Source organism: Lissotriton helveticus, chromosome 6, assembly GCF_964261635.1.
Source record: "Lissotriton helveticus chromosome 6, aLisHel1.1, whole genome shotgun sequence".
Taxonomy (NCBI): Eukaryota; Metazoa; Chordata; class Amphibia; order Caudata; family Salamandridae; genus Lissotriton; species Lissotriton helveticus.
This window is the reverse complement of record NC_136067.1, coordinates 1,934,307,687-1,934,330,826: the sequence shown is the minus strand read 5'-3', so window position 1 is coordinate 1,934,330,826 and position 23,140 is coordinate 1,934,307,687. Positions and strand designations below refer to the sequence as shown.

At 44.0% G+C, this 23,140-nt stretch overlaps 1 protein-coding gene across 2 annotated transcripts in view; it reads left to right on the top strand.

Annotated features, from left to right (window-relative positions):
• The first annotated feature begins 4,566 nt into the window (after window positions 1-4,566).
• The window catches only part of ADCY3 (adenylate cyclase 3), a 519,000-nt gene continuing 500,426 nt past the window's right edge, over window positions 4,567-23,140 (top strand). Inside the window, exons 1-2 of one of the 2 annotated variants that reach the window (XM_078649931.1) lie at window positions 4,567-4,672; window positions 4,976-5,105. The gene's annotated coding sequence lies outside the window, so the exon portion shown is untranslated. Of the gene's footprint in view, window positions 4,673-4,935; window positions 5,106-23,140 lie in introns of those variants that run through there. The other variant, XM_078649932.1, reaches the window with a different exon arrangement.

Below are 23,140 nucleotides of genomic sequence, written 5' to 3'. Positions count from 1 at the left end.
TGCCTTTTGTATTTTCCAAAATCTGAAAAGAAAGGTTTAAAAAAAAATAGTAGCCAAGTGATCCATCACCATGCGCTGGAAATCAGCTAAACCTCCTGCTATACACTCCTGGCACAGCAAACTCACGAGATGGGGGATGCCAAAAGCATTACTCTGCGCAGGGAGGAGGACCAAGGGCTGAGGAAGAACCCGATTTCATTGGACTGGAACACACTGCTAGAAGCCTTCAAAGGCACTAACCCAGACGATATTTCTGACACCCCGAACACACAATAGGAAGTGACAATGAGGAAGTGTACATAGTTCCTGTATGACAGGTGAGCAGAGGGTCGAAGTACAAGTTTGTGCACAGCACTGGATGAACAACACGTATACAGAACGTAATAGTGGTCTATGATGCAGAAACGACTGCCAGGGCCTGGGAGGGAGGGAGTGGGATATGTAGAATGGAGTTATACGTTCAAAGTTAATGATCACTGTACATACTTGGTGTTGATACTGCACACAGATATATTCGGATAAGATATCTGTGTTATTTTTTTTTTACTGCATCAGGCAAAAGGTCATGAACGCAATGTACACAATGCCATGTTGAAAATAGAATTGTACAACTGAACCAAGTTGATGGTATGTAAAGGTATTAAATGAAAATCAATAAAGCATGTTTTTTTTTTAAAAGTTGAACCTAAAGTTACAAACGGCCTTTTTTAGAAACCAAATATGTGTTTCTAAATGTGATTCTACACTTGTAAAAATATTTACTCATGTGCTTTTTCATGCGAGTAAGCCTTCTCCCAGGGTCATGGGATGAGCGGTCCATGAGGGCGATGCTCTCAAAAGATTAGGACCACCCAAAATTGTAATTGTTTGTGGATATCCGCAGACCTTTGTACTGTCTGTACCCATCCTGGAAACATTCAGAGAAACGCTTGATAATTGGTGAGTAGGTAGAAATAGAAGAGGTACAAAAAGCAATTGTACTCTTGCCAATCATTTTCCCACGCATAAATGTACACTCCATACATGCAACCTACATAGTTATAAATGGGAACTCACAAATGTTTTCCAGGAGTAGTCCTGAGACCTGAAACTGCTGCATCTTACCAGGCATCTTCCTGGAAACCTTCATGAATTGTCTCCATGAATTAGTATAGTGTAGTTCCTATATTCCCAATAGGCTCTGCGCATTGGAATAATATATACTGCAGTTTAGACGTAGGACTAAGGTCTACTAGGTCTCTGCCGAATATATTAGACTTAATTATGTGTGTGCCAGCTAGCTCAGAGGTCACTAGAAACTTTCTCGAAAGTACAAGAAGGGATTAGTTCCTGACACCATATAACATGACAACTTTGTTTCCAAAGAATAAGAAATCAATCTTCAGAGTCGTGGAAACAATAGATAACTATTTAACTCAGTCAATCGTGTATACTTAGTTTCACCAGAGTTGCTGGGAAATTAGAGAGACGGGCGTTTTCAATAAAAGGTATTTATTGAACAGTCTTCTATCTCAAGCATGAGAAATGTACTGCTACAATAGTAATGCTGGTTATAAAGTACCAGGCATATAATACAAACAGTATTATAAAGTAGTACTGTAAAAGCATGATATGGTTTCTAAGCCATAAGTTGCTTTAAATAGATAAAATGCATAAAATACATACAATGATAAAAGAGGTGGCTAAAAGTACTCAACTGGTGCTTCTAAAATACGCCTACCCCGATGTACCTGACCTAAGCCTAGCACAAGGGAAGAAATAAGTTTAGGAGTAGTTTTAAGTTTAGTATTCTTTGCCTAGAATCTGCCAAGAGTCTAATCAAGAATTCTCTAAGGGTCTAATCAGCTCCGTACCTTGGTTTAGAATGAAGGAGGTCTTGTATCTCTCTCTCAGGACTCGATCTCCCAGATACCCGCAAGGGTAAGCTGGAAACACTGGAGCTGGATTTCTCGGCAAGAGAAGAAACAGCGTCTCTCAGTGCATCTGCTGGAGGGTGGGCTTCCTTCGGCACTTGCTGCTGCAGGGCGTCGGGCAAGTAGTTAGTCGATCTGCTCCAAGAACCACCGTGTGTTAGTTTGGGCAAATGTAGGCATATTTATACCATGAAGGTGCCGAGTTTGACGCATGATTGGACTTAATAATGTCACTCAAAGCTTCAATCCCTAGAAAACTCCAGGATTTCTTGAATAACTTAATATTCAAGCAGGGGGAAGATCCTAGCTGCTGAAGGCGGGTTTCTCCAAGAAATCGTTGTGAATTCTCGGAACTTAGTGGAAGTAGCCTTGCCGTATTTGGGCTGTAAGGCTCAGGCCAAATATGGTAATGATTTCTATGCCTATATAAGGATAGGGTAAAGTATACCTATATAAGGGCATGAATCGGGAAAAGTTACACTAGGATCCTAGATTTGTTTACAACATTAGACTATTGGCATAATTTAAAGCGTGGCTGATGGAGTATATTCGATTGTCATGGTGGAGTACTTTATGACCACCATGCTGAGGGTATGAATTGAACCGTATTTAGAAATGTCAGCCGTTCTAGCGGACCTTGCTTACATTGAGTGTGCCATGTGGCTCCCTCAACAGGAGAGCCGTACGGCACATTTGCAATATCTTTCTTATTTTAAAAAGAAAATCCCAAAGCAGGATTTTCTTTTTGAAAATAAAAAAAACAGTGACCCCCCTGACCATGAGAGTTTTCTTCCATGTCGAGGGAGTCCTTAAAAAATTATTTTTCATTTACCGCCACATCTTGGATGGCAGTGTGTAAAAGTAAAAACATGCCATTTGTTTGCTCGCTCTAAATTGGGCGGGCAAAAAAATGGTAAAATCGCTGATGGCCTTTACTCCTTCTGTTTATCATCGGAATATGGTCCTTTGTTACATGCTGAAGGTCCGTCCTACTCCAAATGAAGCAGGTGGGACTTCAGTATGGCGGAGAGGATACTGTCGCCATTGTGATGGAGTACCATTTCATCCGCACTCTAAATCAGGCCCTAAATCTTTAATTTTCAACTTATCAGAGCCTTGAAGTGAGGCAATGAGGGTCTCCTTTTGATTCCTCGAATAAAGTGAACCCTCGACAAAAGCAGCACTTTGTCTTAGTCGCAGAGCTCCCTCTGCCCATGAGACTAATGGAAAACCAGCTTCAGTTCAAATGTGCACTGAAAGCCTTACCTTTTACTCACTGATGGGGCAAAAGTCCATATTAGGCTGCATCAATCTCATTATGCCATGATACCTACAGATGACTATGGCCTACACAGATGTAATAAGATAATATAATGAATGTATTGTAACAACCGCGTTGTGATTCCCTGCGGGGAGAAAGATTTGTGGTAAACATTGTTTACCTAATATAATATATACATTAGCTAAAAAGGGGGCGAATTTGCTAGATCATCGCAGAACATGTGTGGCTCTTCAAAGTGTCACACCCCTAACACTTTCCTTAAGCTATGCAACTGAATTTACACAGACAAGGAATTATACAAAAAGCTATGCACCAGACCTACAGGTATACCGCACCCATTAGTGCAGACTAACATTCATTCAGAACATGGGCATCAGTGGGCAGAAGGTGATGTGCATCAGGGTAGGACAGGGTGATGCGCTCTGGTGAGCACTTCAGGGGAGCACTGATCCATGTGCAGAACAGCAGCGCATGGTGATGTGCACCTAGGAGCACATGCTGATGTACAACAGGAAAGAGGGTGAACTTTACCATGAAAGCAAAGGCTAATGTATCCTATAAGAGCATTGAGTGGTCCGCCTCTGTAATAAGCCTCAGGAGAGCACAAGATTTTGTACATAGAGGCAGGATTGAGTGACATGCAGTTCAGGGATACTAATTGTGTGTATAAAGGGGAAGAGGGGAATGAACAGCAGAGGGTGCAATCTGATTTACAATGAAGGCGTTGGTGATTTTATGGGGCACAGGTTGATGTGCAGCGGGGGCAAGTGAAGTATGCAGCAGTGGCACAGGGCGATATAGAATAGATCTCAGGCTGAACGTGATACTAGATTCTGTACTTGTAATATGTTCTACACTTAAAGATTGGGCAATATTCTTTGGAGGTCACTTTGCCAACCATTGACTTGTGACATGCAGCTGTAGAGTGCCTCCATGATAAAACCACCAACAGGATTAAAATAGCCAGAGGCAAACAAAATTGACAACAACAATAGCACACAAGTGGAGAGGGAGGATAACAGAGCAACCAGGAGCAAGCAAGACGAATTAAGGACTACTAGTAAATGGCAAATGAGGAACAAAAAGGGGAAAGGCAAGCAGAAAATATAAATACAAGAGGGCACAAATTTTGCAGCGTGGAACCCACCAGACAAAAGTTACAAGGAAGCATTGCAACGCTCCAGGTTAGAATCTTGCAATACTTAAAATACCCTTCAATGACCTGGAAATACATCTTATAATCCAGAAGTGACTTTGCTTTTTTCCATTGGGAAGAATCGAATGTATGACGTTACAACGAATTCCGTTGCAACGCATGCCTTTACCACGCATGCGTTACAACGGAATTCGTTTAACACGCATAACCTTTAACTCGAATACATGCGTGGTGACGTCATACGTCGTTAAGAGAAAACGGAAGTTTATTTTCGATTTCTCTTATACAACCCTGATTTTCTGCATATCGACGTGACTTCAGGTGAGTTTTTTTATTGGGGGGAGACCCCCCAAACCCCCCCCTTTTTTTACTTTTTTCCTTTACCACATATGCCTTTACTACAAACCTCGTAGTAAAGGTATGCGTGGTAAAGGCTTTCCTGGTAACCACGCATGCGTTGTACTGCATGCGTGGTTAATGATTTCGTGGAAACGGCTTCGTTGTAGTGGCCGTTTCCCGGAAGAATCACATTAGATGCACTAAAGCAGTGGCTAAGTTGGATTGGGCTTAGTGAGGAGGACATCTCACCCCAAACATGGTGCTGTGTGACTTCCTGTTTTGCAGAGCCTGATCGGTGTCTCCTTCCAGCTTTCCCTTGAGAACTCCCCAAAACAGGACCAAAGCATTGAGGCCACCAGAACCCGAACCCCAAGACACAGCGCAACATCGACTTCTCATTCACCCCTGCTAGCAGGTAAGCGTCTCCTGTGTGCCAGGACCACCCTAACAATAGAAGGCACACGTGTATGTATTTATCTGTTCCTCTCCCTCCCCTGAGACTTCCCTAGCTTTCCTTTCAGAGGAACTGCATGATGTGCCAATGCAATTTATTATTTCCATTTCAGATGCAATTGACTTTACAGGTTTGAAAGCAGCTCAGTTAGATACATTCAAACAGGAAGAATCTAGTATGTGCCTGAATAGGCAGTTACATGCTGGCAGAGGACACTGCTGTACTAACAAAGCACACATTTGTTATTTATGATGTTGATAGTTTTACTTATTTCCATGCACCTCCTTTCAAAGAAAAAACAAATACTTTACTATGATATGCTTTCAAACTTTCATTAACCCTTTGTTACATTTCTCTGCTAGAATGTATTGATGCAATAAATCGTGTAATGGGGCGTTAAAAAAGTAAGACTTACTGAATTACTGAAAAATGTATTACTTATTTCAGTCAGGGAAAGTAGCTGGATGCACAGACGTGGTTATAACAAATGTCAAACTACAAAAGGGTTTGTAGTGAAGACAAAACTCTGATTGAATAGTTCCACCAATGAAAATAGCCGATCATTCATTAGCATGGGAAAAAACTTAAACCTCAAGCGATAATGGTATGCATAACACTTGTATACCCCTCTGTTTGTTCCAAGCGCAAAGCCAACTCTTTCAAATTATTCAGATTGTTTCAAAAGATTTGGCATGAATGCATGCTGCTTGAGCCAAACCGAGAAATGATCTTGGTCTGCCTTCTAGTAACTTAAATATACAATATATTTGAACAAATTTGTAATGTTCTGGCAAATAAATGTGTAGTTCATTGGCAGCAATATACTAATCTTAGGAAAAATTGAACAATTTTGTAGACACAGAGGGTTAGTTTACACTATTCTTTTATTTCTTTAATGAATAAAATCATGAAATCAATGAAAAGAAATCAGAGAAGAGATGTAGTATAACGGCTCCGTGGCTGATCTTGGCAGCTTCAGCACTAATTATGGCAACAGTGTCGGATGTAACTGGTCACTATTTACGATGTATCTTTGAAATATTTTAAACCAAATATTCAATAATAGCCAAAGGGGGAAGAGATTAGAACCAATATAGTAGATTTTTTTTTATTTTGCACGAGGTTTGAAGAAATGTTAATACTTTGTCAGTGAGACAAAATATTATATGGCAGATGGAATTACAAAAAAATAAAGTGAAAGAAAAAGGTTTCTGTTGTAGGTGTAAGTGTACAATCAACTAACAATTATTCTGGGGTTCAAGGGGTGTGTTTTAAGACCATGGCACAGTTATATCCCCCGTAGTAGCATACAGAAAAACAAAAAATAACTGTGGGTCTGACAGAGAATTCAAAACATGCTATGTGTAGCTGGCTATGTGTCTGTTATTCCTCTAGAGATGGAAGACAGATTGGACAGTAAACCACTGTGGAAAAATGTCCATCAGTTACGCGATAGTGGGCGCCCAGTACATCATGTGGTCTACTCCACAGTAGTATAACCACCACTCTATCACCATAGATCAATATTGGAGAAGAAGAGTGATGGATGGATGTCTGGTGGATTGAGTTGTCGTAACTGTGAGCAGTGCACAAAAATAAAAGTGTGAAAATTGAAAAGTATAAGATTGGATGGTGCATACAATTATATTTTATTCTGGCGTTACGCACCTCCAAGGTTAAAAATAAAGTGCAAGTAAGTCAGGTGGTTCAAGCAAATACCTTCTGACTGGGCTATCTGGTCGACATGTTTCTGCGGTTATTGGTCAAGTGTTACCATCCGCTTCCTCAGGACCCATTAACTTAGTTGCTACTGCTAAATAAATAATAAGTGAAAATAGGACATTATACAAACATACAAAGTGTCACCTGTACACTTCCATTTTTCTCCTGTGAGTGTCCATTTTTGATATAGCCAGCGAATCCACATGTAATGAAAAACACAATAAAATAGCACTCACATTAGTTAAGGCTATCCCAAGACACAATTTGTCAGTATTTATGATACTACCTCTAGGTCAAAGCTACCTTAGAGTGTCCCACATTGTTAAAATAATCAATGTCTCACCTTAATTTGTAAGGGAAAACGCCTCACCTCACCTGGCAAACAGCTCAGGAAAATGAAGCACCGCTCTGTAGTGCAGAAAAATGTATACAGGGTCAGTGTCAAAAAAGCAGTGTCAGGCAATTACAGAAGCACATCCAAGGTGGGTGCCCAGAAAGACTACCCACGCGTGGGGGGCCCGTTAACCTATCGTAATGCCCGCAAATGGACTGGATTCAGTGTATTCAACATATATATACCGTGATACCAACAGTAAGAGTGTTTCCAGAGCTGTGGTGTTGTTAATTGTTATGTCTCATTTGTCATTCGCCAAAGATAAAGAGAAAATCCCCCAATTGACGAAATACAATCATGGTCTCTCCATGTTAGTACCATCAAAAAATGTACATCACTATCGGTAATGTCGCTCGCTTAAATAAGGCTAAGACCGAGTGACAGGAGCGCTCCCACCCATTCAGGCAAGCGGCATATAACGCGCGCTGCTGGTCTATCAAGGAGTTAAATGAAGCCCCTCCTGCTGCCTTACCTATCCGTCGGTACTTCTGACAGCCGGCCGGGCTGTTTGGGGAGGTGCCGTGTACGACGACGTGCACTTCCTTATTGATTCTGTGCCTGCGCATCAGGTCATGCGCGCAGAGGCCAGAACTACAGATACTCATGGGAAGTGTAGTCCGCATGGGTAACAACGAGCGTTTCTGCGCGCGAGTGTGTTCAAAAAACTACAGAATAGGGAAATGTAGTTTTTTGAAAAGGCTTCACGATCGCGCTCGATTCAGCCAGTCATTAGACATGATGACCCGTCAATGACCACCACACCGAGGGGCATGGATCTAGTCATACCTATATTCAGGCTCAGTTTATAATACTCTTCAGTCAGATATCAACACCAATGACATGGTGATGTATTCCCATCTATAATCGCACGGAGGCTCCCTGGTTGCAAAAAGACGCAGTGGTGTTCGAGCTCGTGTTCTCTCTTAATGTGGTATCATTAAGTCCCCTGTATGTGAACGGCCAACACACATAGCGATTATTAGTGTGATGAACAGGTCTTCAGTTCTAATATTAACTTCCTAATATTTTCTGATTTTAATTCATGGTGGGGCTCCCCGCCCGAGAGTGCGCGACCAGAGGTGTCTGCACGCCCCACGGGGGAGTAAGGATATGGATGCATCCTAAGTTAGGGGTTCAATCATTGTTGTTACTATAGAGGATAACCACTGAGTAGGCTCTGTTCCATGTCTCGTGGGCAGGACCTAACTCAGGATAGCAGATGATGGCCAGCCAGACAGACTTATCAGAGTACATGCATTCCTGGAGTGTCTACAGTGTCATCCACGGGATGTCTTCGTTGAGCCCGTTCTTATCGCAGTTAAGCTTATAGACCCATTTTTGTTCGATTCTGAACAAGTGTCTGGATATATCCGTAATTTGGTTGGGAATGTTGGGTTGTTCTAACACCGTCCACTCAAAATCCGTGGGTCTGTGCCCCACTTGAATGAAGTGATTGGTCAGTCTTGTTGACTGCTTTTGGCATCTTATTGTGCTCTTGTGTTCTGAAATCCTAGTCTTCACCTTACGGGTGGTCATGCCAACATATCTCAAGGCGCAAGGGCAGGTAATTAGATAAATCAAATTGCTGCTGTTGCAGTTAGTAAACCTTCTCTGCTCCCAAGGTCGAGTGGTTCCTATGTCTACTGAGGTAGTTCTTCTCGTTTGCGGACATGCCGCACAGTTGCCACAGGGGTGGTGTCCCGTCACTGGTGGCATATTCCAAACAGTGCCCACTTGATGGATAGGCTTGGGTGGAGGTCTGGTATGTACAAGTCTGTCTCTCAGACTCGTCGCTCTTTTGAATGCAAATAGTGGTTGCGGAAGGGAATCTTCTCCTGTATTCAGGATCCTCCAATGTTTGCGGACAATGCGTTGTATCTTGTGCTAAAAGTGTTGACATAAGTAAGCCTGTCGTTCTTGGTCTTGGGGACCGGTGGTTCCAACAAGGATTCCCTATTATTGTTAGCCGCTCTTTTTCTTGAGCGCCGGATCAGTTTCTTGGGGTAGTTCCGTTCAGCCAGTTTAGATGTCAGATCATCTGAATATTTGACCGTGTCCTCCTTGTTGGTGCAGTTCCGCTGCACTCGCAGAAACTGTCCATATGGGAGATTGTCCCGTAAAGATTTAGGGTGACAACTGGTATATTGCAATAGAGAATTGCGAGCCATTGGTTTTCTGTACAGCTCGGACTTCAGGCCCTGTGGTGTGATCGTAATTAACAGGTCCAGGAAAGCCAAGGATTGTCGGCTGTTCTCCAAGGTGAATCGTAGGAACGGGTTCTGCTCGTTGAGCCAGTTATGGAAGTCATGGAGGGATTGTTCATCGCCACGCCAAATCACAAGGATATCGTCGATATACCTCTTCCAAGTGCATATCGATTCCAAAAATGGGTTCGTATTGATGAGAACCAGGTCTTGTTCGAACTTGTGCATGTACAGATTCGCCAGGGACGGAGCAAAAACGCTGCCCATGCTCGTCCCAGACGTCTGCAGATAGAACTGGCCTTCGAACTCAAAGAAGTTCTCTTTCATGGCAATCGTTGCCAGGTTCATCACTAGTGGAATGGGTGTTATTGATTCCCACGTAAGATTACCCAACAAAGACTCAATCGCCTCAAGTGTCTCGTTTTGGGGGATGGAAGTATACAGTGACTCCACATCGAAGGATACCAGGTGGTCAGTCAAGATGTTGAAATCAAGCTCTGGTAGTAGTCTGAGGAGGTCTTTGGTGTCCTGCAAATAGGTCGGCATCCGTTTTACCAACGGCCTCAGGAAGAAGTCTACAAATGAAGATAGAGGCTCCAAAAGAGATCCGATGCCCGAAATAATGGGTCTGCCAGGTGGTGGTCTTCTGGACTTGTGAATTTTGGGCAGGACATAGAAGTAAGGGGTCACGGGGTTCTGGGTAGTCAGATAGGCTGCTTCTTTGTTGGTGATCCAGCCTTCAGCCAGTGCCTCCTCCACGAGATGCCCAATAGTCGTTTTTAAGCGAGACGTGGGGTCGGCCGTCAGAAGCTTATAGGACCGTGTGTCTCCCAGCTGCTGTAAACACTCTTCTCTATAGGTCGACATATCTAGAAGTACTGTCGCCCCACCCTTATCCGCTGGTTTGATAATGATGGAACAGTCATTAGTCAGATCTTTTAATGCTTCCTGCTCCGGTTTGGAGATATTCACAAATGGATTGTGAGGCTGTTTGAACAGTTCTTGGATGTCGTGTTGCACGGCTTCTTCAAAGGTAACTACTTTGGCCGGAACCATCGCTGTAAGTGGACTAAAAGTGGATGGTTTTTTGAGTCCTGTGTTTTCTAGGAGACTTTCAGGTGGATCTGTCTTCGAGAAGAAGAAGTGTAGTCTTACTTTCCGGAAGAATTTCGACATCTCGATCTGTGTCAAGAAAGGATCGCCTGTGTTTGTACTCACAAAACCTAGGCCACGATTCAGTACCTTTTCTTCCATTGGTGTTAAATCGTGTGAACTGAGATTAACTACGAGGCTGGTCCCGTGCTCTGGCCCGCTTGGTCCTGCGGGATCTGCTTGCCGCTCCGTAGTCCCATCGCCTGTGGGGGGACGTTCCACTGTACTTGTCCCTGTCCTTGTGCCGTCCGGCGTCGTCCACGCGACCTCCCTCGGCCAAACCCTAAAAAAGGCACATTGGGACCCGGATAGTATGGTCCAGGACCAAAAGGTCCCATCTGTTGTGGGATCTGAGGTGGACCTTGCATCCAAGGATTAGGTGGCCACCAGGGGTTAAATTGGCCCTGATTGTAACCCTGTCCTCCTCTGTTCTTCCACTGACCTCTTCCTCTTGGTTTTGTCGCTGGATTGCCTTGGTTGGAGGAGTCGGAGTCAGTCGAGTTCTCAGATGAGGATGTTCCGTAAGTCGAGCCTCCAGTTCTCCCATTGCGATTAAATGGCGTCGGAACATAATTCGCATTGGTGTAGGGGTAGACTTTCTCCTTGGAGAACTTCTCTAAATCCTTCTTGCACTTCTCTAGTTTGGAGAAGAGAATATTGTCTTTGAAGTCCTTGTTGGTTTTATTATTCTCATCTTGCTGTTTAGTAAAGATTTTGCCAGTTAGGGTAGCTTTGATTTGGCCTTCTAGGAGCTGGATCTCGATCATTATTTTATCCGCGGCTTTTTTCGCGGTCTTGATTATCAGCACCAGCCAGTCCCTGGTGCACTTCCATGCTATGAGGTACCAGTCTCTTAGGAAATCCGGGTCGTCTAAAAATAGTCTCGGTGAATTGACTACAATCAATCCCGTTGGTGCACCGTTTCCTCTAAGATATTCAGCCATGGTGATACCGTGGATGCATGTTCGAGAATGACTTTTCTTCAAAGTCAGAATCTTGGGCCAGCCATCCTGACTACTATCCTGAGGTTTGGATAAATTATCCAGCATGCTGGGGTTGTCATTTAGTATAGATTGTATTTCGGCTTCATCGAATGCCAAGCCTAAAATGGATGCCATCGTGGAACCGACAGAACCAGTCACCAGGGCCGATAGGAACAACGGGGTGCTCTGTCTATGCCTTAACACTGAACAATCAACAAAGACTATGTAGCCACAACCTCCAATGAGGGGTGGGCGGTGATATACTAATCACACTTCTCGCGAAATCGAACCCGCAGCCTCAGCTGCTCCGGAACTACAATCAACTAACAATTATTCTGGGGTTCAAGGGGTGTGTTTTAAGACCATGGCACAGTTATATCCCCCGTAGTAGCATACAGAAAAACAAAAAATAACTGTGGGTCTGACAGAGAATTCAAAACATGCTATGTGTAGCTGGCTATGTGTCTGTTATTCCTCTAGAGATGGAAGACAGATTGGACAGTAAACCACTGTGGAAAAATGTCCATCAGTTACGCGATAGTGGGCGCCCAGTACATCATGTGGTCTACTCCACAGTAGTATAACCACCACTCTATCACCATAGATCAATATTGGAGAAGAAGAGTGATGGATGGATGTCTGGTGGATTGAGTTGTCGTAACTGTGAGCAGTGCACAAAAATAAAAGTGTGAAAATTGAAAAGTATAAGATTGGATGGTGCATACAATTATATTTTATTCTGGCGTTACGCACCTCCAAGGTTAAAAATAAAGTGCAAGTAAGTCAGGTGGTTCAAGCAAATACCTTCTGACTGGGCTATCTGGTCGACATGTTTCTGCGGTTATTGGTCAAGTGTTACCATCCGCTTCCTCAGGACCCATTAACTTAGTTGCTACTGCTAAATAAATAATAAGTGAAAATAGGACATTATACAAACATACAAAGTGTCACCTGTACACTTCCATTTTTCTCCTGTGAGTGTCCATTTTTGATATAGCCAGCGAATCCACATGTAATGAAAAACACAATAAAATAGCACTCACATTAGTTAAGGCTATCCCAAGACACAATTTGTCAGTATTTATGATACTACCTCTAGGTCAAAGCTACCTTAGAGTGTCCCACATTGTTAAAATAATCAATGTCTCACCTTAATTTGTAAGGGAAAACGCCTCACCTCACCTGGCAAACAGCTCAGGAAAATGAAGCACCGCTCTGTAGTGCAGAAAAATGTATACAGGGTCAGTGTCAAAAAAGCAGTGTCAGGCAATTACAGAAGCACATCCAAGGTGGGTGCCCAGAAAGACTACCCACGCGTGGGGGGGCCGTTAACCTATCGTAATGCCCGCAAATGGACTGGATTCAGTGTATTCAACATATATATACCGTGATACCAACAGTAAGAGTGTTTCCAGAGCTGTGGTGTTGTTAATTGTTATGTCTCATTTGTCATTCGCCAAAGATAAAGAGAAAATCCCCCAATTGACGAAATATAATCATGGTCTCTCCATGTTAGTACCATCAAAAAATGTACATCACTATCGGTAATGTCCCCCCACAGGCGATGGGACTACGGAGCGGCAAGCAGATCCCGCAGGACCAAGCGGGCCAGAGCACGGGACCAGCCTCGTAGTTAATCTCAGTTCACACGATTTAACACCAATGGAAGAAAAGGTACTGAATCGTGGCCTAGGTTTTGTGAGTACAAACACAGGCGATCCTTTCTTGACACAGATCGAGATGTCGAAATTCTTCCGGAAAGTAAGACTACACTTCTTCTTCTCGAAGACAGATCCACCTGAAAGTCTCCTAGAAAACACAGGACTCAAAAAACCATCCACTTTTAGTCCACTTACAGCGATGGTTCCGGCCAAAGTAGTTACCTTTGAAGAAGCCGTGCAACACGACATCCAAGAACTGTTCAAACAGCCTCACAATCCATTTGTGAATATCTCCAAACCGGAGCAGGAAGCATTAAAAGATCTGACTAATGACTGTTCCATCATTATCAAACCAGCGGATAAGGGTGGGGCGACAGTACTTCTAGATATGTCGACCTATAGAGAAGAGTGTTTACAGCAGCTGGGAGACACACGGTCCTATAAGCTTCTGACGGCCGACCCCACGTCTCGCTTAAAAACGACTATTGGGCATCTCGTGGAGGAGGCACTGGCTGAAGGCTGGATCACCAACAAAGAAGCAGCCTATCTGACTACCCAGAACCCCGTGACCCCTTACTTCTATGTCCTGCCCAAAATTCACAAGTCCAGAAGACCACCACCTGGCAGACCCATTATTTCGGGCATCGGATCTCTTTTGGAGCCTCTATCTTCATTTGTAGACTTCTTCCTGAGGCCGTTGGTAAAACGGATGCCGACCTATTTGCAGGACACCAAAGACCTCCTCAGACTACTACCAGAGCTTGATTTCAACATCTTGACTGACCACCTGGTATCCTTCGATGTGGAGTCACTGTATACTTCCATCCCCCAAAACGAGACACTTGAGGCGATTGAGTCTTTGTTGGGTAATCTTACGTGGGAATCAATAACACCCATTCCACTAGTGATGAACCTGGCAACGATTGCCATGAAAGAGAACTTCTTTGAGTTCGAAGGCCAGTTCTATCTGCAGACGTCTGGGACGAGCATGGGCAGCGTTTTTGCTCCGTCCCTGGCGAATCTGTACATGCACAAGTTCGAACAAGACCTGGTTCTCATCAATACGAACCCATTTTTGGAATCGATATGCACTTGGAAGAGGTATATCGACGATATCCTTGTGATTTGGCGTGGCGATGAACAATCCCTCCATGACTTCCATAACTGGCTCAACGAGCAGAACCCGTTCCTACGATTCACCTTGGAGAACAGCCGACAATCCTTGGCTTTCCTGGACCTGTTAATTACGATCACACCACAGGGCCTGAAGTCCGAGCTGTACAGAAAACCAATGGCTCGCAATTCTCTATTGCAATATACCAGTTGTCACCCTAAATCTTTACGGGACAATCTCCCATATGGACAGTTTCTGCGAGTGCAGCGGAACTGCACCAACAAGGAGGACACGGTCAAATATTCAGATGATCTGACATCTAAACTGGCTGAACGGAACTACCCCAAGAAACTGATCCGGCGCTCAAGAAAAAGAGCGGCTAACAATAATAGGGAATCCTTGTTGGAACCACCGGTCCCCAAGACCAAGAACGACAGGCTTACTTATGTCAACACTTTTAGCACAAGATCCAACGCCATACAACGCATTGTCCGCAAACATTGGAGGATCCTGAATACAGGAGAAGATTCCCTTCCGCAACCACTATTTGCATTCAAAAGAGCGACGAGTCTGAGAGACAGACTTGTACATACCAGACCTCCACCCAAGCCTATCCATCAAGTGGGCACTGTTTGGAATATGCCACCAGTGACGGGACACCACCCCTGTGGCAACTGTGCGGCATGTCCGCAAACGAGAAGAACTACCTCAGTAGACATAGGAACCACTCGACCTTGGGAGCAGAGAAGGTTTACTAACTGCAACAGCAGCAATTTGATTTATCTAATTACCTGCCCTTGCGCCTTGAGATATGTTGGCATGACCACCCGTAAGGTGAAGACTAGGATTTCAGAACACAAGAGCACAATAAGATGCCAAAAGCAGTCAACAAGACTGACCAATCACTTCATTCAAGTGGGGCACAGACCCACGGATTTTGAGTGGACGGTGTTAGAACAACCCAACATTCCCAACCAAATTACGGATATATCCAGACACTTGTTCAGAATCGAACAAAAATGGGTCTATAAGCTTAACTGCGATAAGAACGGGCTCAACGAAGACATCCCGTGGATGACACTGTAGACACTCCAGGAATGCATGTACTCTGATAAGTCTGTCTGGCTGGCCATCATCTGCTATCCTGAGTTAGGTCCTGCCCACGAGACATGGAACAGAGCCTACTCAGTGGTTATCCTCTATAGTAACAACAATGATTGAACCCCTAACTTAGGATGCATCCATATCCTTACTCCCCCGTGGGGCGTGCAGACACCTCTGGTCGCGCACTCTCGGGCGGGGAGCCCCACCATGAATTAAAATCAGAAAATATTAGGAAGTTAATATTAGAACTGAAGACCTGTTCATCACACTAATAATCGCTATGTGTGTTGGCCGTTCACATACAGGGGACTTAATGATACCACATTAAGAGAGAACACGAGCTCGAACACCACTGCGTCTTTTTGCAACCAGGGAGCCTCCGTGCGATTATAGATGGGATTACATCACCATGTCATTGGTGTTGATATCTGACTGAAGAGTATTATAAACTGAGCCTGAATATAGGTATGACTAGATCCATGCCCCTCGGTGTGGTGGTCATTGACGGGTCATCATGTCTAATGACTGGCTGAATCGAGCGCGATCGTGAAGCCTTTTCAAAAAACTACATTTCCCTATTCTGTAGTTTTTTGAACACACTCGCGCGCAGAAACGCTCGTTGTTACCCATGCGGACTACACTTCCCATGAGTATCTGTAGTTCTGGCCTCTGCGCGCATGACCTGATGCGCAGGCACAGAATCAATAAGGAAGTGCACGTCGTCGTACACGGCACCTCCCCAAACAGCCCGGCCGGCTGTCAGAAGTACCGACGGATAGGTAAGGCAGCAGGAGGGGCTTCATTTAACTCCTTGATAGACCAGCAGCGCGCGTTATATGCCGCTTGCCTGAATGGGTGGGAGCGCTCCTGTCACTCGGTCTTAGCCTTATTTAAGCGAGCGACATTACCGATAGTGATGTACATTTTTTGATGGTACTAACATGGAGAGACCATGATTATATTTCGTCAATTGGGGGATTTTCTCTTTATCTTTGGCGAATGACAAATGAGACATAACAATTAACAACACCACAGCTCTGGAAACACTCTTACTGTTGGTATCACGGTATATATATGTTGAATACACTGAATCCAGTCCATTTGCGGGCATTACGATAGGTTAACAGGGCCCCCCACGCGTGGGTAGTCTTTCTGGGCACCCACCTTGGATGTGCTTCTGTAATTGCCTGACACTGCTTTTTTGACACTGACCCTGTATACATTTTTCTGCACTACAGAGCGGTGCTTCATTTTCCTGAGCTGTTTGCCAGGTGAGGTGAGGCGTTTTCCCTTACAAATTAAGGTGAGACATTGATTATTTTAACAATGTGGGACACTCTAAGGTAGCTTTGACCTAGAGGTAGTATCATAAATACTGACAAATTGTGTCTTGGGATAGCCTTAACTAATGTGAGTGCTATTTTATTGTGTTTTTCATTACATGTGGATTCGCTGGCTATATCAAAAATGGACACTCACAGGAGAAAAATGGAAGTGTACAGGTGACACTTTGTATGTTTGTATAATGTCCTATTTTCACTTATTATTTATTTAGCAGTAGCAACTAAGTTAATGGGTCCTGAGGAAGCGGATGGTAACACTTGACCAATAACCGCAGAAACATGTCGACCAGATAGCCCAGTCAGAAGGTATTTGCTTGAACCACCTGACTTACTTGCACTTTATTTTTAACCTTGGAGGTGCGTAACGCCAGAATAAAATATAATTGTATGCACCATCCAATCTTATACTTTTCAATTTTCACACTTTTATTTTTGTGCACTGCTCACAGTTACGACAACTCAATCCACCAGACATCCATCCATCACTCTTCTTCTCCAATATTGATCTATGGTGATAGAGTGGTGGTTATACTACTGTGGAGTAGACCACATGATGTACTGGGCGCCCACTATCGCGTAACTGATGGACATTTTTCCACAGTGGTTTACTGTCCAATCTGTCTTCCATCTCTAGAGGAATAACAGACACATAGCCAGCTACACATAGCATGTTTTGAATTCTCTGTCAGACCCACAGTTATTTTTTGTTTTTCTGTAGGTGTAAGTGTCCCAGCACTTTATGAGAAATCTCAAAGACACCTGGACCTTGTACTGAAAGTAAATGTAAACAGAAAGTGAAGAGTTTCTCTCAACTGAGATCCACAACCCTTTCAAAACCCATCTTTCTCCCTCCCTAGATCAAGCTATAACATTCCTCTGTGCGAAAAATCCAAATGTATCCAAGTGAGCAGATGCAGTTTAGAGACCAAGGGCCTGATGACGAGTTTAGGTGCCATTTAGTGCACTTGACAAATAACAATACCACAGGGTATGTTATTTATCGGGTACGATAAAAAAAACTGTTACGAGTTTGTGTGTAATACCATGCGGATTTTGGTGTTTAACGCACCTAAATCCACATGATACAGTAAATACTGTATGACTTTCCCTTTTTAAATTTCAGCCAGTTTGTCAAAGGTCGAGTTATTTAATGCATCCAATAACTATTGGATGCAGTGAATACCTTCAAACTCATAATACCAACACATGCGTAAACAGGGGTTTATGCTTGGGTCAGAATTAAGTGGCCCACTCTTCATCAGGCCCTAAGGGTCAGATTTAGGGCTAGGTAGACAGGGTACTCTGTTGCAAATGTAGCAGGGTCTCTGGCCCACCGAACCCTCGGTCACCCACCTCATTTAGAGATTAGCAGACCTTAAGTATTCCATCGACAGAGGCCATGTTGGCTCCATAGACGGAAAACAGAGGCCATCATCGGAAGAACCTGACACAGTCCACCCTATAAGGGATAACAGTGTGGGCTTTTTTTCTGTCTGTCACCTCCATTAAAAACCTAGTGGTGAGGAACAGGAAAAAACAATAATGATCCCCACAAGCTGGGAGAAAAGTCCTGGGGTGTGTTGGGTCATTAGTTTTTTGTTTCTTAATAACAAACTCCCACCGTCAATAGTTTAGTGTACGGCCATCAAAACCATTGACATCCATATACCAAATGTTTAGAACATTGAAAGGAACTTTTGTGACAACGGTTCCTTTCAATGTATAGGGATGAAAGCAGGGCCAGTGGTCATCTCTAAGTTTGGTGGGCAGAGTACCCTTGAGATAATGAAGTTAATATCCTATGCCAACCCTAAGGATGCTACTCAGTCCGCCAAGCTTTACATATGACCCTAAGTTGCTCACCTTGGACTATATGTGATAATCCTGGTATCAGCACTTAAAAAGAATGTTTTTGATGAACCTCATATTCAGGGACTCCTAAAAAATCATAGCTGAAAGAGGGTTCTCTAGTTCTTCAATGGCTGGTTTAACTTTGGAAACATGTACCATGGGATGTAACTGCCACCTTTTTGTAGGTCAAGTCTGACGGTTGCTCTTTTCATCCTGCCATTAATCATAAACAGCCCTACAAATATGCAAGTAAATGTGGGGTGCAAGCCTGGTTGGATTTTTTGCACAGGAGATCCTTACTTCATTTGTCAAAATCACTTTTCCATGTTTTTGGTCCTATTGGTGGAACCTTCAGAGTCCTATTGGTGGAACCTTCACCTCTGTTACTAGACTCCAGACCATGTCCCTCTTTTACAATAATGATGTAATCAGTTCCCACATCAACAGGTGTTTCTCATCCTTATGCTCTTTGTCACCTGTATGATCTGTGGTTTTATTAGAGATAATTCCCTCAGTCTAGGCGTTTGATCTCCTAATTTACAAATCTTTCATTTTTCTTCTCAATGAGTACAGTTTTCCACATATGGTTGGAGTTTGGATACCAGATTGTTTACCCTTCTGACATATGTCTTTGCTATACTACTTCCTCTCACACCTTCTAGTGACCTGGAGTACCCCATCTTTAATGTCATTGACCGCAGAAGTTCAACGTATTCAACCAAATTGGTAGTCACTGCCACTGTTTGTCCATTTTGTTACTCAACTGGGGGGTTTCCATTCCAGGGCTCATCGCGGTTCACGATTTCAGAAGTGTGTGTTACCGTAATTATCAGAGACGTTGAACGGTTACTGTATCAGACCCACTGTTAGATGCAAGATGCTGGGGTGTGGTGCAGAGTTTGCTGGCCATTTCAATGTAAGCATATGGGTTTCCACTGTGCAGTTGCACTAATCTGTGCACTTTTGATCTCTCTCATGATTTGCCAGCTTGCAGTGCAGTGTGGCTTTCTATTGCATGATTTGACAGTGTACAGTTCCTTAGTTTTCCCTTGATACTGATTTGCGGGGATGTTTTTCTGTGTCCACTCCTTGGGTGTTTTGCTGGCGGGTGTTGACTATCAGGAGTGGGAGGAGAAATGGGGGCAGGCATGGCTTGTCCAGTGTGGGTGTGCAGGCATGGGCAGACCCTATGCTGTTGGAGTCTGCAGGGTGAGCAGGCGCTGGCTTGTTGTGGTGTGTAAGAACTACGACTGCAGTGTCCTCAGTTGTGTTTACGTCCTGTGCAGTGAATAGTTTTAGGTGAGATTTATGCTAAAGGGTAAAGTTTGTGTGTACCAAGGGAAATTGAGTCCAGTGGATGTTTCACATGGTTGCTGTGTTTGTTGTGTCTTGATTGTTGGGAACAGAGAAGAATGTTTTATCTTAGTGTGCTTGTTGTTGTGTCTCTGCCTGTAGGTTGCTTTAGCCCTTTGAGGGACCACAGGGGTGTTGTGTGTTGGTGCCTCGCGGCGGGATGCCTGGCTTTCACCTTGCGGATACCCTGCCAGGGTTATCTCACAGGGGAATACCAGGACGGGTTCCCTAAGCAAGCGCTTAGAAACCGCTTGGTGATTTGCGCTATATAAATTCCTGTACATTTACATTTACATTCTCCTCTTTATTGGAAATGCAGGGGCTGCAGGCATTGAGTGACTCTGTCCCAGCCCCTTCAGTGGCAGTGGGAGAAGCTTTGTGTATTGACTGAAGTGATGTAACTAGTGGTTCCAGATGTAACTTAATAAGTTACGTGTTACCTGAGCTTAGACAAGAACGTTGTACAGACTGTATACATGCAGCGCCTGGACATTACGACACAATCTTAATACCAGGCCGGCTAAACTCTCGGGGACAGCCTTCCCTGTTGTTGTTATTGATCGGTTTGCAGTTAATATAAGAGCAGGTGGCCTATTGACTGGTTGAATTATACGATGCTATTATAACATGACCAGGCAGGTACTGAATCATGGCTGGGGTTCGATTTCCTTTAGAAACAAGAAATTCCGTCTTGCGTTTCAGGGCGCGTGCCTGAAACGCGTCACGTCTGTGTGTGTACTTCCGGGCCTCTGGATGATGCGCGGACCCCGCAATCACCTGCATCCCTGCTGATACGGTTAGAAAGTATAGTTTCCAGGTAGCAACAGTATTTGCCCATCTGTGATATCGAGAGCGGCTGCAGGCATCAGCTGTTTGCACTGCATTCAGGCTGGGCAGAGTCATGCCTGGCCTCTGGCAGCCAGCCAGCCTTCCGGTTGCACGGATAATGATATTACCAAGCGTACAAGGGCCTGCTTTGTAAGGCCTGGACAGCACAGTTATTAATAGTCGTCATGGTATGGCACGAGCCCGGCACCTGAGATAGTGCAGACACTGCTGCTGGCACTGAGAAACTAACACTGTTAACCTCCCACTTGCAATATGTTCCTTTGTGTTTTTTTAGTTTTGTTTCCAGGTCTGGTGTTAGCCAATACCTTTTGATTTTCATACAATTATACATATACAATATAAGATTTCAGCTAGTGCTCTTCATCCATTGGTCTATTGCTGTGTCATTCACGTTTCTCTTCCACCCGCTACAGCATACAGCTTTGGGACTCAGCCCACTTCAGCCCTTGGCTAATTGCGTTGACTCACAAGGAGCACATTCACACAAAAGGTAGTTACCATGCAGTCAGACTCCTCTATGGCAATGTGTGCTTTTTGAGACAAAAAATAATATTTTTGCTTTTGCTTTTTTTTTTTATTCGTGGGGCTGCCCCGCATTAAGATTTGACAAAAGCAATAATGAGACAAAACAAGCACTGGCAAAGCCAAAAGGGTGATAACAAATTCCAGGCCTGTTGGCTTTGCCAATACTTATTTATGATCTATAGGAAGGGATAGGTCAGGCTGGTAAATGTCCCGATCACAAAATGATGCACCTTTTGGAATGAACCAAGTAACTCTGTAGATGCCCAGTGTAGCAGAGATAGCTTTTGTTACACCCAAGTGCCTTTTTGTGATTTCCATCTTGCGCAGATTGTAAAAGGGCAGGGAGCACATTGAGAAGAGGACTTTGGCTGGCAGCCCCATAAGGCAATACTCAAGGCATTACATATTATCTCCCTTAACCCAGCTGATCATAGAGAGAGAAGTGGTGCTGGGGCTGCCGGCACCATAGGAATCTAGACAAATGGAAGAATCACCAAACCGAAAACTCTGGCCTACAAAAGGTAAAGCCAAACAGACAGCACTGCTTGGCAGAAGCGTTCCCAGTACAGTATAGTCACACCCACCGCCCTCTGGACTACTAGTGAAAGCAACACAAGAAAAGATAAGAAGTTTCCATCCTCATCCATTTCTCTACACAATTTCTCATCATCGTTTGAGACAGGGACCTCACACGAGAGTTCCAGGTCTCACAAGATGGCGGCCATCTTGGGCGGGCCAGGGTATAAAAACCCCACCCAGCACCCAACTTAATGCTCTCAAGCTTGATATCGACAGAGAAGTAGTAGTTTCTGCATATTCAGAACTGGCAGCAGCAATCATTCACCACGAGCTGAGGACCAGCCAACAAAAGTGGAGCAGCGAATGGGAAAAACCCAACCAGCGGACACATCTTTTCGTGGGAATGTGTAGCCCATGGCACAGTAGGGTTAATGCACACCTACAGTAACAAGGCAGCATCAGAGGAAGATACACATAACAGTGTGCTATTGGAATAATACAGCACTGAGGTGTACATCAAACAATACAGCGCTAGAGTGCAGACCAGTGGGCACCAGGCAAGGAGTATACAGTTAAAGTGCCTACCCACAGAGACAAAGTTTGAGCAGTGCACATAAATGATCCCTAGCAGCCACACAGATGTGGGGTAACATGCGGCGATGAAGCCCAAAAACGCATGACAAGTTACGGTGTGGTAAGGCTTGGTAATGAGCCCTGACAATAGGTTACTAGGAGTTGTAGTAAGGAGGTACAAAACCCAAAGTACTATGCAGTAATAACCTAATTTTCCACTGCCAGGACTCTTGAAAAGGGGGGCAAAGAGGGCAGTGGTCCTTAGACCCTTGCTTTTTCAGAGCCCCACAGTGGAATATGTGCGTTACAACGCAATCTTTTAAATCACTGTACTTTACATCTCGGTTATTACAACGCAAGTCGTTACAACAACTTACGCTAGAGGCGCTGGACTAAGGAATAGTATGATTTACTATTCCAACTCCAGTGTGTGTAACAGTAGGGAAGGTGTTGGAATAGGAAATCATACTATTCCTTAGTGTAGAGCGCCATTCAGCGCAAGTCGCTGTAACGACTTGCATTTTAAGGACCGCAATTTAAATGTATCGCAGTGTAACGACCGCGTTGTAAAGGTCGTTCGCCCTCTTGTGCAGCAGCCAACATCGATTTATAGATTTTTACCCAAACCTGCACTGTTTACTAATGATGA